At 33.4% G+C, this 16,551-nt stretch overlaps 1 non-coding gene across 1 annotated transcript; it reads left to right on the top strand.

Annotated features, from left to right (window-relative positions):
• The first annotated feature begins 15,220 nt into the window (after positions 1-15,220).
• On the top strand, positions 15,221-15,326 carry LOC128042173 (small nucleolar RNA R71). Its single transcript, XR_008197379.1, has one exon. It is a non-coding gene; the product is annotated as a small nucleolar RNA R71 (small nucleolar RNA).
• The last annotated feature ends 1,225 nt before the right edge of the window (positions 15,327-16,551 follow it).

Here is a 16,551-nt window from a genome sequence, read left to right as displayed (position 1 = left end):
AAACTAAAAATTAATTAAGTAAATTAACTAAGAAAAAGGAAAAGTAAAAATTCTAATGCGCGATTTTTAAAAAAAAAAGACGAGTTTTAATCAATATGACATAAATGTGTTAGATCAATTACAATCCTTAACTTAGAATTACTAAACCCATGTTCATGTTGTTATGAATAATTTCACGGCAACTTGGTATTTTGTTAACTAATGCACATACATACTCACTAAATCAATTAATCTCTTGAGCATATTCCAATGTTAATTAAAACAATTAATCAATTTTCACAAGCAAGTATAAGATTAAGTGAAGTAACAACATATTCCTATATTGAAACAATTTAATCACAATAATCTTACAAGTTATGCAAGGCTAATGTATCGTTTAATACCATCGCTAATTTAACCTTCAACTACCTTAGAAGATTAAACATGCACCAATTAAATATTGTTTCAATTAATTAGAATTTCAATACGATTAATAATTAATTCATTCGTTACCTTACAATAGTAATGGAAGTATAACGTAAGCATGGTTTTATTTAATTGAACAATCTACCAATGCCTAATAACAACACAAACATGATCTTAGGAATTTAAACGAACAAAATAAAATCAATGTAACACGAATTAAATTTAAGTCATTTTAATTAAATCAAGAATAACAACACAACAAATATTCATGTTCATAATCACAATATAAATAAGAAAAATTAAAGAGAAGGGAACTAGGAAACAAATCCTGGTGTTTCTCTAAAGCCAGACTAGTGCGTTCCTCTTCTTCTCTACACATTCTGTCGATTCAATGCCCTCACAAACACTTGAATATTTCTACACCAAAGGGGATGCAATCTCTCTTTTAAGAGTGGAAATCGACAAGGGAAGAGGACCAAGGAAATGAGAAAAAAATGAAGAAAATAGAAGAGAGAAATGAAGAGATGTGTGTGAAATGAGTTGTGTCAAATGAAGAAGGGAAGAGGGGTATTTATAGGTGAGAATGGATGCTAAAAATGGCAAATAATTATTAGTCACTCCCTTTCCCTTGGTCGGTCATGCTTGGTGCAAGTTTGAGTGATTCATACTTGCTATTTTTAGCTAGGGGCTAAAAATAGAAGGCACGAAAGGAGGAGGGGTTTGAACAGAAATAAGGTGAACTTCGAGGTATGTTTTGAAATTAATAAAATTAGATAAATAATCTAATTGGGTCAGCTTATATGGATAGTTTGGGCCTCCAAATCCCCTGCTGGATCAGTCCTCTTCTTAACACAATTTGGGCCCTTTTCTTTTTTAGACTTATAATTAATTTTTAACCCAATTAATGTTGGACCAAAATTAATTATAAGATATATTCAATACATATTTTTAGACTGTCCACGGCTAGAAAATCATTTAGTCATACTCTTGTTTCACTTGATGCAAAAATTGCCACAACGATTCAAGCCTCTCGAGGTGATTGCCGAACTGATTTTCACCCTTTGTACAAAACCATTGAAAATAAACCAAGTTTGTATAAATTTATTATAAAAATAATTAAAATTAAATATGTTAATAATTTAAGTGCAAATTAATTATTTTATAATTAAAGTATGAATTTCAAAAAAAAATTACTACGAAACTGCACGAATTAGAGCTCAAAAGATGTTAAAAAGTCTATATATTTTTGTGTTTCTACACCCCAAGCTTAATTCATTGCTCGTCCCGAGTAATGCATAGATGTTAAAGAGAAATTTCTTGGAATCACCATTGAAATAAAATCTTTAGAACACATTTCCCCCACAACTATGAGTTTAGTATAATTATGCTCAAGAGCAAGATTTTTGAAATTATGCAACTCAAGTATACATATTGTTCGAATTATTCTCAATCATTACCATGATAGAAAGAATAGACTAAATGTTTTCTCAATAAAGATATGCTAATTTTTACCAATTAATTTTTATTCCCTTACTTAAAACTAAACTGCAATCACTAAGTTTAATTTATGCCTTCATATGTTGAACTTAGCAATTTCTCTCTACTAATGTAGGCAACACAGAAATCTGAATCGAAAGGTCTTTTAAATAGGTTGTAACATGGCTAGGCTAGGGGCAGGTAAAAGATAGATAAATTTAAGCTAGAAAAAACCTAGACTAAGCTTGCATTGGAACTTCGGAATAAATACCTTCAAATACACCAATTCACTTTGCATTTAAGTTCACACATGCTCTTTGTACGTCTATTTCTTTTGAGTACATATGCTCTTTCTTTCTTTCTTTCTTTCTTTCTCTCTTTCTTTTCGAGCATATTATTATATCTATTGCAATTTTTTGAGCATTTGAGACTTTTTTTCAACTCCCCCAAACTTATTTTCAGAGAATATTCTGGATAGACTAAGTCTAGTGTTTGAGACAATTTAGAGAAAATTATAAGAGAAGGGATGGCTTAATATTGCAATGGTTCAAATAAAATCACGCCATATAGTCTCAAAGTTGGGTTTCAAGGGATAAATATTCATTAAGGTTGGCTTGAAAGGCTCAAATGGTCCAAACAAAATTTTTCCTAAGCCATTTTCAAAATTTCATGCTTTCTAGGATTTCACCTCAAGAAATTACTAAGTCAATTCTAGAGACTTAAACTTTCATGCATGCCTAGCTCACCTAAAGAATTAAAAATTTTATGGTATGATTTACAAACTTTATTAAGAGTAACATTTATGTCATAGTTCAGCTAACATAGCAATTATTGAGAGAATAGAACTTTATTTATACTAGAGTTTAACATAATTAACAAAAATTCAAATTTTTGAACAAAATAGAACTTAATCATAATTATAAGAATAATGTATTATGAAAAAAAATTCTCAATTTTTGGTCCCCCCACTTAAGATGAACAATGTCTCCATTGTTAAAACAATAGAGAGAATGAAAATATAGAAGTGAATAGATACTGTACACCAGGTAGGGCCTAAGGAAAAGGAGGTGAGTTAAGTTTGACTCTTTAAATACCAAGTTTTTCCAAAGTAAATCCAATCCTAGGCATGTACATATCTATTGCCACACTTCTTATTTTGCATTTTTTTCAATTTTATTGATGATTTTCACCTCTTATTTTATTATGCGATAAATAAAATCCTAAAAGAACCTAATCCTAAAAAAATTTTAAATATAAGAAATAAAATAAAGTAAAGATCCTCCATTTTGTTTACTTGCAGACCCTTAGAATCTAACTCAACTTTTGCTCCATTGTCCTTTTTTTGGCTTGAATCGCCTCGTTCCCTCTTCGACATTGGAGTCCATGATTCAAATATAAAATCTGGAAACTTAAGCACAAAAATAAACGGGTCATGAAATATTTTCGTAAAAGCGCTTCTTATTGAGTCGTCCCATATTTTTTAATTATCTCCAATAAGTTTGTTGCTGTCATTGCATATGTTGCATTATGTCCATCAACTTTGATAGCTCATTAGGAAGATCTGGGTGAGACGAATGAGTTCTATACGTTGAGGTAGCCATGTCAAGTTCGGTTATTGGTTCAGTTGGTTCTATCTCATCAGAGATTTCAACAGGTTGCATTGGTTTGATCACTGTAGGATCTTCTTCTTCTTCTTCTTCTTCAGGATCCTCACTCGATTCAACTCGTTGCTGTAGAAAAAAATTTCCTGCTACACGAAAGAGGTCCCAATCTGTGATTGCGCCTTGGCTATACCCTATTTTCCTTATGTTTGCAAGAATTTTAGCTTTCAAGTACAAAACTGTTATCGTAAAGGGAAAGTATACTAGACCAGAACATCTAGCGGCGCAATTTCAAATTTCTCTCAGAATGATTTTTCTCACATCAATGGTCTTTATTGTCATAATTGAGTATAGCAAAACCATTCGTTCTACTGAAATTGTAGTCTCATGTGAAATAGGCATAAGGCTGAACCGAATGAAATAAAACCATACATTCTCTAATGGCGTCAAATATTCTCTGTGACAAGTGTAACTCTCATGCTTTGACACAATCCATTTAGAACCCGACACTGTAAGTTCCTCGAGAATTTCTTACAATTTTTCGACCTCAATATTTTTCATATTTCATCATCTTCAAAATCAGGTAAATCAAAGAATTCCTTAATAGTGTTTTAGTTTATTGGTACCTTGATTCCTCGGACAAAAACTTCTGTTAATTTGCTTGAGGACAAATTTGTGTAAAATTCATGGACTAGCTCTTCATCTGCAATTGATTTTTTCTCACAAAACATTTCTCAATTTAAAGCTTTAGCAACTTGTTGAATGCTCGTCATGAAATTAGTATAGTTGCTTTCTTCCAATGTAAAACCTTTTTTTGGGAGAATTTGTTGATTTTTCAAAATACTATCGTATCTTGCTTTAGCTTCTTCACTGTAGAATTTGTTTTGTAATTCTTCAACTTGGACAGAAGCACAAGTTCTTTTGTGAGGCATGATTTGACCTGAACATCACAAAAGATGGAAACAAATAACATTTTCCCAAAAATTTAATTAGCACAAAATATTAACAATTCAATAAATTGAAAAGTTAAAAAATTAGATCAATTTAAAATTTAGGAGAAATTTTTTCTTAACACTTTTGTAAAAATTAAATAAAAAGAGCATGGAGCTAAAAGTGTCGGTTTAGCGATGGTTGGAGGGTGAGTACTTGGTGACTGGATGATTGTGGCTAGTTGCGATGGTGGCGTGGTACAAAGGGTTGTACGGTTAGTGTGTGTGATGCAAGGGTGCGCACGAGCTAGAGGCAAGAAGTAGCAGTGGCGCGCAAGTGCTACTGTGCTGGAAGCATCGGTGATGGCACTCTAGGACTTGCGTGTGCGAGCAACAGGGTGCACAAGGGAGCGATGGTGGCTGTTGGGTGTGCGGCTGCTGGTAGGTGCTGTGGGTAGTTGCTGATAATGGTAGATGGGGGTTGTGACACTAGGTAGTTTGGAAGATAGATGGGGTTAAAGGTGATGGAAGAAAAAGGTGTATGGAAAGGTGGTATTTAAAGTGTGAGTTTGGAGGTGTTTAACTTAAACTATTAGAAGTAATAATAATAAAATACTATAAATCCTAATCTTATTTAGGGGCAATAACAATTAATATATAATATAAAGTATATTAATATACTACTTGGTATTATCTTATTTATTAGAAATAAAAATTTTATATAAAATAGTGATAAAATATTAAAAATTCTAATCTTGTATAAGGTTAATAACAATTAATATATATTATATAAAATATATTTATATATTAGTTGTTAACATCTTAAAAATAAAAATTAAAACCTTTATTTTATTTGTTTTAAATTTTTTACAAAAGAAGACAATTAATTTCAATATTTACAAACAAGACAATAAATTATTGCAAATAATTCAATTAAGTATATGGACTTGAAGATAATTTGAAAATTGAGTTGCAAACTAAAGCTTGAATCAAAATTGACCCTTTTATTTGAAAAATTAAAAATTTATTTTGTTACTTAGGAAATACTTTCTTGCAAGATTATGTTGGAATAAATTCTCAGGAAAGATTGGATAGGTCACAAGTGGTCCCCCTTAAGTTCTAATCTCCTAGACAGAATTTATTTTAACATACTAATCTAAAAAATATAGCATAAGTCATTTATTTAAAAGAAAAATATAAAATTAAGTATATGTTAAAATGAACGAGGTTTTATCCCGCTCAATTTTATCTTACAATAATGTTTCAAGCATTGAGCGTTAACTTTGAAATTACCTCCCTTACCGTGAAGTTCAACAACCCCGTATAGGAAGACTTGATGAATAGTGAATAGACCAGACCAACATGATTTTAACTTACCTGGAAAAAACCTTAAACTGGAATTGAACAACAAGACTTGCTGAGCAGCTTCAAATTCTCGAACTCGAATGTTCTTGTCATGCCATCTTTTTAATCTTTCTTTGAATAATTTGGCATTTTCATATGAGGAAATTCAGAATTCTTCTAACTCATTAAGTTGAAGCATCTGTTTCTCTTTTGCAAGTTTAAGATCCAAGTTTAGCTGTTGGAAAGCCCAATAAGCTTTATGTTCTAACCCAAGGGAAAATGACATGCTTTCCCAAAAACCAATCGATAGGAAGGCATCCCTAAAGGTTTTTTGTATGTTGTTAAATAGGCCCAAAAAGCGACATCCAGTATTTTGCACCAATCTCATTGGTCTGGAAAAACTACCTTCTCGAGTATACCTTTTATTTCTTTGTTCGCCAATTCAGCTTGCCCATTCACTTGTGGATAGTAAGTTATAGCAACCTTGTGCTTCACTCCATGTCTATCAAGCAACCATTTCAACCATTTGTTCATAAAATGGGACTCCTCATCACTGTTGATAGCCATAGGAGTTCCAAACCTTGTGAACACATGTTTCTGCAAAAACTTCATTACAACCTTGGTATCGTTCGTCGGGTATGCCTTGGCCTCAACCCACTTAGATATGTAGTCTACTGCTACCAATATATATTTGTAACCAAAATAAGGAGGGAACAGACTGAGAAAGTCAATACCCAAATTATCGAATAATTCTGTAATGGCCATGTTTTGATTTGGAGCTAGGTACAGTAATGGACAAGGTCAAAAAATAGTGGAGAAATTTTGAAATTTACTAAATAGGGATTTTTAGTATTAAATTAGGAAGTATTTAGACCCGATAGGAGATTAGAAAATATTTCTGAGATAGAAAAGATTTAAATAAAAGCTTGGACTAAATTTAAAGAGTGTAAAATTATTGTGGTGTAAATAGGAATTTAGAAAGTTAGGAGATACATAATTGTAGTAGAACAGAAGAAAGGATTAAAAGAAATTTAACCAAGTGAAGTTGAGTCATCCTAGAAATTATAAAAGATGAATTGGGATAAAATGGTAAATAGCTAAATAGATATTTTAAGGTGTAATGATGATGGGTAAAAGTGTAAAGATGGATGGCTTGAGGACTTATTAGCAAATTGACCATTTAATAAAAAGGTGAGATATTTTTAATGGAAATGTGTAGAAAAGTGGAGGAAAGATGAAAGATCTCATCTTTTCCCAACTTACCAAACCGTCACTCACCCCCCAAATCCATCCAACTTTTCTTTTATTTCCTTTCATGTCCTTCCTCCATTGTTGAACCATCCAAGCTTCAAACCTTTATTTTTCTTTGAAATTTCTTTAGTAAAAGCTAAAAAGAAGACTAGTGACCAAGTTTATTTCATTAGGAAACTTCCATAGATGGGTTAAAAGAGAGAAATACATAAGTTAGGGTTTTGGGTTTTCAAAAAGTTAAAGTAAGAATGATGAAAATTCTCATAACATACATGTTTATTTTAATAATCTAGCATAGAAAAGTTATTTGATTTTAGTTTTAACTTATAAATGTTATATGTTATTATGAAATTGAAGAAAAGAGAAGAAGTTTGAGGACAAAAGTGAAGAGAAAGGAAAAAAGTCGCCAATGAGTAAAAGAGAAGAAAACTCATCATCCAAATTTTGGTTGTAAGTACTTCAAGTAGTAATTTTGTTTAAGTTATTTTAATTAAATAATTATGTTAATTAAGTAGTTTAATTACTAAATTAATGATATCATAATAAGAATTTAGTAGGGTAAGTAATGTAAATGTTATGAATTTTGACTTTAGTGTACCATTATATGACGTATTGTGGTGATAATGAACAAGGACTAAATTGAAAGAAATTAAAATATGTTATGATATTATGAATATGTGGAAAGTGAGTTTAGATGAAGTGATGTAAAAATTATAGTGTTGTATGTAGTAAAAATGAAGAGAATTTACAAGTTTTAGTGTTATTATTGTATAGGGATTAAATCGTGAAAAATACAAAGTTATATTATTTTTTGTCATGTTAATGAATAAAAAAAAGATTTAATAAAAATAAAAGTCCATGCAGACGAGCCCCAAACTATTGGGATATTGATGGCATGCCATTAAGAAAAATTAGCGCGCTTATCGTATTATTTTGCACATTGGTGCTTATTGCTGTAAAAATTTGCACTTTGATGCTTATTGTTATTAATTTGCACTTTGGTGCTTATCATTATTTGCACTTTGTGCTTAGTGATATATGATATGCATTAACAATGCATTATTGATTTATTTCCATATATCCTAAGTGTTCAGCTAGTCTACATTGAGGTATAGTGTCTAATTTGATTATTACCAATTAATGGGTTACGGTAAGTAATGGTAAGTGTGATTTTTAAGAAAAATGTATTAAACATTAGGGACTAAATTTATGTGAATTATATGTCTATAAAATGAATATAATTTTATTTTATATTATTATTAGTAAATTTTAAAAATCTTGAAGTACTTACTAAGTCTTCACAGACTTATCGCGTTAATTCTCTAATGTGTACTTGAAGTAGAATCCGTTGAGCTAATATCAAGGTCGTGTGCATCCCATCTCATCACCACTCCAACAGGCAAGGTTGTATGAATGAATTTTGGGGTTAGTATGGCATGTACATAGGTTCTTGGTATAGGTGAATGTTAGATGGACTAAAATGCAAACTTTGGAAACCTTGTTATTTTGGTGATCTAATGGCATATTTTGTCAGCTTTTGAAAGGAATTTATAATAGCTTAACATATGCATGCATATATGATGTTATTATATAGATTTTGTGGGGAATTTTCATGAGTTTGAGGGTAATTGAATTGGTTTGGAAGTGTTTGAATGTTTTGAATTAGTGCAATGGGATCTTTAGCAAATTTTCCAACTATTTTTGTGTCATCATAACCCAAGGTATCAATACCTGAGGAAAAGGTATTGATACCTTAACCCAAAAATCAATTGTTTTTTAGAAACATAGAGCAATTTTGGTATTGTTTTTGAGGTGGGTATCAATATAAGCCTAGGTATCGATACCTAGGCCTAAGGTATTGATACCTTCATCAAAACTTGAAATTTTGGAGTTCCAGAATGCTATTTTGGTATCGATTTTGTGCAGTAGTATAGATACCTTGCATAAAATATCGATACCTTTTGTTTAAGTATCGATATTTTGTCCTTGTTTTGTGTAAAAACTATTTTTAAATCATTTCCAATCACAAACGAACATTTGTTAATAACCCCGGATGTTTATATTAATACTTTTTTGATCAAATAAGTTAACACACTATGAATGATTGAATTATACAATGTCTAGCCAAAACCGCTTTGGCACCAAATATAGTAGTATTATACCGAGTCCATAAAGTCAGACCGGGTATAGGGGTCTTATAAATTCTACCTCAATGATGTTTGTTCAGGTATCTCATTTTTGTTGGTGATGTTTCCAAACCTCTAGCATCGATCACAACTCTTTACATAGGCATACATATCTTTAAATAGAGTTAGCTAAAAGAATCTAGCTTGCAATACCCTTGTTGTAGTACGTGAACCTCCAAAGTGTTCCCCACTTGGAGCTGTGTGACAATGATATAAAATTCTATGTACCTCATTTTCTACCATGCATCTCTTGATTATTTGATCTACGTACCTTTTTGAACAAATACGGCTCTTCCTAGAAATAGTACTTCATATCGTGAAGAAACCTTTTCCTTTGCTGATACGTCTTATCAATTGGCATCGAACCACAAGCTAAATAGTTAGCAAAATTAGCAAACCAATGGATGTTATGGACGTGATTTACCTTAAGTATTTGTTCATCCGGGAATGTCTACTTGATGGATACAAGAGATGAAGTTCCTTCTTGTGGCTCCAACCTGGATAAGTGATCTACTACTTAGTTTTCTACACCTTTTATTATCTTGAACTTCTAGATCAAACTCTTGGAGTAGAAGTACCCATCAAATTAACCTCGGCTTGGCATCTTTTTTGGCAAGTAAATATTTAATTGCCAAAAGTAAAAACAAGATAAGATTGAAACTTGTCAAAAGCAAAAACAATAGCAAGTAACTCTTTCTCTGTTAACGTATAATTTAGTTGAGCTCCCGTCAAAGTCTGACTTGCATAGTAGATGGGATGAGAAACCTTGTTCCTTCGCTGACCCATCACAACTCCTATTCCAAAGTCATTTGTGTCACACATTAACTCAAGTGGCAAATCCCAATTCGGTGTGACAATAATTTGTGTCGAAACTAACCGATTCTTCAGATCATTAAAAGCTTTCAAAAATTCTTCATCAAATTTTAATGTTGTGTCCTCTAATAATTTTCAAAAGGTTTAGAAATTTTGGAGCAGTCTTTAATGAATCTTCGATAGAATCTGGCATGTCCCAAAAAGCTCCTAACACCCTTTACAGATGTTGGAGGTGGGATTTTCTCAATAACATCCACCTTTGCTTTATCTACCTCGATTCCTTGTCTCGTTATTCGATGCCCTAAAATAATACATTCTCGTACCATGAAATGACACTTTTCCCAGTTGAGTACTAGGTTTGTTTCTTCGCACCGCCTTAGTACCATGGCAAGATTGGCTAAGCAATCATCGTAAGTGTCTCCAAACACTGAAAAATCATCCATGAAAACTTCCAAAAACTTTTCCACCATGTTAGTAAAAATAGTCATCATACACCTTTGAAATGTAGTAGGTGCATTACATAGACCAAATGGCATGCGTCTAAATTTGAACGTACCGTACGAGCATGTGAATGTTATTTTGTGTTGATCCTCCGATGTTATTGTGATCTGATTGTACCCTGAGTACCCATCTAGAAAACAGTAATAGTCTTGCCCTACGAGTCTATCCAGCATTTGATCCAAGAACGGTAAAGGAAAGTGATCTTTCCTAGTCGCCTTGTTCAACTTTTGGTAACCTATACAAATTATCCAACCCGTAATCGTTCTGTTCGGTATCAACTTGTTATTTTTGTTCTCTAGGGCCTTAATACCTTCTTTCTTTGGCATGCATTGGACCTAACTTACCCATGAACTATCTGAGATAGGGTAAATTATACCTGCATCTAACCACTTAATGATTTCTTTCTTTACCACATCTTTCATAATGGGGTTCAGTCTCCATTGTCCATTAATCGTCCCTTTCTCGCCATCTTCTAAGATGATTTTGTGCATGCATACAAATCGACTAATACCACGAATATTGGTTATGATCCATCCGATAGCCTTCTTGAATTGTTTCAGCATTAAAATAAGTTTTTTTTCCTGTTCTTTAGTTAGCTGGGCTAAAATAATCACAGATAAAGTAGAGGCGTTACCTAAATAAACATATTTTAAATGTGAAGGAAGTACCTTAAGTTCTAATTTTGATGGTACCTCGATTGACGCTTTTGGTTGAACATAATCTCCGCTTTCTAATTCCAAAGATTAAAAATGGGATCGCGAATTAAATCCCTTCTGGTTAGCTCCTAACAAAGTTACGTATTCTTCCCCTTCTTCATCATTTGGAGGGTCTGACATCAAAACTTCTTCCAATGGGTCCTCAACAGAGTTGAGTTCCCATTCCACGGCTAATTATTCTAACTCAGATACTGTAGAAAAATTATCAACTGTGTCAGGAAATCGCATAGATTTAAAAACATTATACATTACCTGATTATCCTGAACACACATGGTAAGCTCGTCCTTCTACATATCAATAAGGGTCATTTCAGTTGTTAGGAAAGGCCTTTCTAGAATGACTGGTACCTCTTTATCTACTTCAAAGTCTAAGATATTTATCTACTTCAAAGTCTAAGATAACAAAGTTAGCAAGGAAATAAATTTGTCTACACATACCAATACATCCTCGACTTTTCCTTCTAGATGTGCTAAGAATCGATCTGCTAACTGAAGTGTGACTTTAGTAGGTCTAACCTCACCTATCCTTAAATTTTTTAATAATGACATGGGCATCAAGTTGACACTTGCACCCAAATCACATATTGCCTTACCACAATAAAATGCTCAAATGTTGCAAGGTATGATAAAACATCCAAGGTCCATCGTTGGGGGTAGTTTATTTTGTAGATATGCACTGCATTGCTTCGTCAGAGCTACCGTCTCAAATTCTCCAAGTCTCTATTTCTTGTACAGGATATCCTTAATGAATTTGATGTAGTTCAGTATTTGCTGAAGTGCTTCTACCAATGGGATGTTGATATGAAGTTGCTTGAGTACATCTAAGAACTTCTTGAACCAAAAGAGGCCATCCCTCGATTTGAGTTTAGAATTTGGAAATTCCTGACAAGTAAATTGGTTTAGTTTAGTGGTCAAGTGTTCTGGGTATGTGTGTAAGGTTCCGGGTTCAAATCCTGTTTCTGGAAATTTTATCATTTTGCTTAAACCCTTACCTTTGAATGTTGGTTTATAAGTTAAACTCAGTCAATTAATGTCAAGAATGAGCCTATTGGTTCACTAGTTAAGCTTCTGTATTCTATTTGGTCCTATGTTTGAATCACGACCTGTGCATTAGGGAATGTTTTATTTTTGCATTTCAACGGGTGGTAGTTTGTCGGTTGGTTATTTAAAACCTTCCAGACACCTCCGGTGAAGTTTCTGCATCTTTTTGCTCTTTTCTTTTCCTGCCATATTTCTTCTATCATTCATTCTCGATACTTAGTCCTTCGTTTTGGTTTCTTCTTTTCAAAGTGATAGTTCCTTTTGTTATGTTACGTCGCACTGATTCTGTACGAGATCTGACTAATTTTTCTAGTTTAATTCGTTGGTAGGGATGGGAATTCATCCTTGTTCCTCCTGCATCGAGTCCGTATCAGGTGGGTGTCAAAACCCCTATTTTTTACATTTTCAGTCGTTAGAAAATGGGACTGTCAACACCACACGGTCAGGGACATGGGCGTGTGCCCAGATCGTGTAACTCACTGTTTATGATTTAGAACCACATGGGCAGACGACATGGGCATGTGTCCAGGCCGTGTGGTATATGAATAGGATTCAAATCTTATTTTCGATGTTGTGAGTGTTGCCCAACACGAGCACTGACTTCCACAATGTATTTATAATCTGAATTTGATAGTAAGAGGACTATCTGATACTCTAATACTGATATATGAATGATATATGCGATATCTGAACGTGTTAGACTAATGATGAACAACTTGTGATCTGTACGTATATTTGTTATGTTTGTACCTAAGTGAGTAGGATCCGTCAGAACGTAATGCGCTATTGTCTATGTGTGCGAATTATTAGGTACGATCTGTACTTTGTTAAGTTTGTTGGTACGCCTCTATGTTGCTTTGTTGATGAAGAATATACGAAATCTAAACAAGTTAGACTGATTGTTACTGATTCTGATTTATAACAGTGCATGTGACTTCATGGCAATCTAATATGGTCTGTTGAGGTTTGATAAGTTTGTTTTACAAAACATAAACTCCCACATTTACTGATTCTGTTATTAAGAGATAGCATGATTTATAGGCTCATTACTCTGCATAAGCATGCCATGACACACTGCCTGGAACTTAGGTTGATGTAAAATGAGGAAGTTCTAGCAGTTTAATAATCTATATTATCTAGTGGTTTATCCACACTTCTGTCTCGGTAGTTCGACTGTACTATAGTGGCATGACCACATGTATTCGATTTGGCAATTTAACTGCAAAATACTGGTGGCACTATCCACAGTTATCTATTGGTGTGATCTGGTTGGACGAGTTCTGGGGAACTCTATTTCGATGTGTAGCGGAGTTGGGTAGGATGTTTTTGATAAATCTGTAATCTGATCTAGTTGAAAAATACTGCATCTACATAAACATACATGCTATGTTCTGTTCTGCTCTACTCTGTACCATTCAGTTTTGTTCTGCTCTATTCTGTTTTGATTTCTTCTATTGTACTACATTTGATTAAATCTCTATAAGACTCTAGATTTGTTCGTACTAGTTATACAACTGCTCATAAGTTCTTTGCGTTACTACGATTTATGTGGTATGCTCTGCTTATTTGTATTGAGTCTGGTTATACACGGTGATTGGTAACTTACCCTTTGTCTTACCCTTATCTGGTTAGGAAAACATCGAATTTAGGATTGGATGGTGTACGGGAGCTCGGATTGTCTTGCACTGTAATAACTGTGATTTGATCTTTTGTGTTTGTAAATGGTCTTTGGATTTGCCTTGTTTTCCTTTTGATAATCTCGTCCGGATCAATCAATTTCTAACATGAAACTATAAAATCACCCAAACCGACAAAATTGAATTTTTGGTTTTCAATGTTAAAGTTCCAAAAAAAATCGATTTTCAATGCGTTTGTGTAACTTGTCCAAGTTCAGCTTAAACTTCCGGGCCGGGTTTGAGGTGTTATAGGTAAGGTGATGGAGGATTCTTAACTTGAACTGGGCACTTTTTCTGTTGTGGCACTTTTACATCTAACAAAGGTATTAGTTTATCAGAATTAACTGGTTCAGAAGATACCTTATCATATTTGTAGATTCAGGTTCTCGTGAAGTTGGAATTTTAACACTTGGTTGAACTTCAACTTTATCTCGAGCATCAGCTTGCTCTTCTCCAACTTCAGTACTATTGGGCTCTAACATTTTTTCGCTCCTCAATGTCAATGCTTTACAATGCTTTTTCCCTAGATTTCTTGGATTATTCGTATCACTAGGTAAGGTGCCTTGTGGTCGATTCCTAAGTTCAGCTGCAAGCTGGCCCATTTCGTTTTCCAGGTTTTTCAATCTGGTTTTATGACTTTGGATTAAGGCATCATTTTTTGTATGCCTTCAATAGGTTTTCTAAGCAATTGAATGGTTCAGCTTGAGTTGGCTTCTGAGCTTGTTAGGTAAATCCAGAGGGTTGGGTTGGTCTGGGTTGGGTTGGGTGTAAGTGTTACTGGGTCCAGTCCCTTGGTTACTCAAAGAAAAATTAGAGTGGTTTCGCCAATATGGGTTATAAAAATTAGATTGTAGTCCTTACCTTCCTCAGTTTTGGTTTTGGTTATGCATGTAATACACGGATTTTGGGTTTGATGGGCATTCTTCGAACAAGTGTCCTTCCCCATAATAAACACAGGCTACATTTTCGAACTAATTCGGTGGCAAAACTGTAAAACTATTAAACCCGTTACTAATAAATTTGTGAAGCATTGAAGATATCGAGGATACCTGAGATGCAAGTGAAGTGAGAGCATCCACTTTATGTATTCCTGCGACTCGTCTTCCTGACGCTACTCGATTGGTTGGTCATTAGTAATTGTTACTAGCAATTCTCTTAATGATTTCATAAGCCTCATTATAAGACTTAGAAAAGAGAGCACCGTTAACAGAAGCATCTACTACCATCCTTATGTGAGCATTAAAACCGTTATAGAAAGTCTCTAATTGGATGGAATGACGGATTCTGTGATGAGGGCATCTTCATAATAGTTCTTTAAATCTTGCCCACGCCTCATACAAAGACTCGTCATCCATCTGTTGGAAGGTAGTGGTCTCATTCCGCAACTTAGCAGTCTTGCTAGGTGGGAAGTACTTTATAAGGAATCGTTCTGCTAACTCTTGCCATGTGATAATGGAGTCTGGTGGTAATGAGTTCAACTAGGCTCGAGCTCTGTCCCTTAGTGAACATGGGAACAACTTTAATATTAGTGCTTCTTTGGGTACTCCAGCTAACTTGAAAGAAACAATATGATACGAAGGTGAGGATCATTAGTCGACATTCAACTGAATTAACCCACAGTTTGAAGCATCTGAAGCATGATTGGCTTCAACTTGAATTGTTTTGCCTCGATTTCAAGTCTCCTAATACCCGGATTAAGCTCATGAAACTCTGGCATAGCATATTGTATTAAAGCTTTATCCCTATCATCAGCAATAAGGATAGGATTTTGAGCATGATTTGCTCTATTCCCTTGATTTTGGTTCTCAAGGTTCATCTCTTCAGTCCTTCTTTGAGTTGCTTGTCTTCTTCTTTGTCAAAAACTCCTTTCAATTTCAGGATCTGGAGTGAGTAAGTCGATAATTTGATCAATACTCATAAACACCTAAAACAATCACAGAGAAAATTATTAAATTAAATTGAACAGAAAAATAACTAAAATCCAAAATTAATAATTTTACAAATAATGTCTTTTAAAACAGTCCCCGACAACGGCACCAAAAACTTGGAACGACAGAATGTGCAAGTGTACACAATCGCAACAAGTCATAAAGTAACAAGTAAATGTTGAGTTATCGTACCCACAACGACTGTGAAAGAAAATATTTATGAAATGCAACTTTAAACAATTTGGTGAAGGAAAAATATGTTGATTTGAGCAAGTGTTTATAAAAACTAAAAATTAACTAAGTAAATTAACTAAGAAAAGTAAAAGTAAAAATTCTAATTCATAATTTCTAAAAAAAAAAAGATGAGTTTTAATCAATATGACATAAATGTGTTAGATCAATTACAATCCTTAACTTAGAATTACTAAACCCATGTTCATGTTGTTATGAATAATTTCACGACAACTTGGTATTTTTAACTAATGCACATACATACTTACTAAATCAATTAATCTCTTGAACATATTCCAATGTTAATTCAAACAATTAATCAATTTTCATAAGCAAGTATAAGATTAAGAGAAGTAACAACATATTACTACATTGAAACAATTTAATCACAATAATCTAGCAAGTTATGCAAGGCTAATGTATCGCTTAATACCATCACTAATTTAATCTTTA

Source organism: Gossypium raimondii, chromosome 6 (assembly GCF_025698545.1).
Source record: "Gossypium raimondii isolate GPD5lz chromosome 6, ASM2569854v1, whole genome shotgun sequence".
In the NCBI taxonomy this organism is placed as follows: Eukaryota; Viridiplantae; Streptophyta; class Magnoliopsida; order Malvales; family Malvaceae; genus Gossypium; species Gossypium raimondii.
This window is presented reverse-complemented; position numbering and strand designations above follow the sequence as displayed.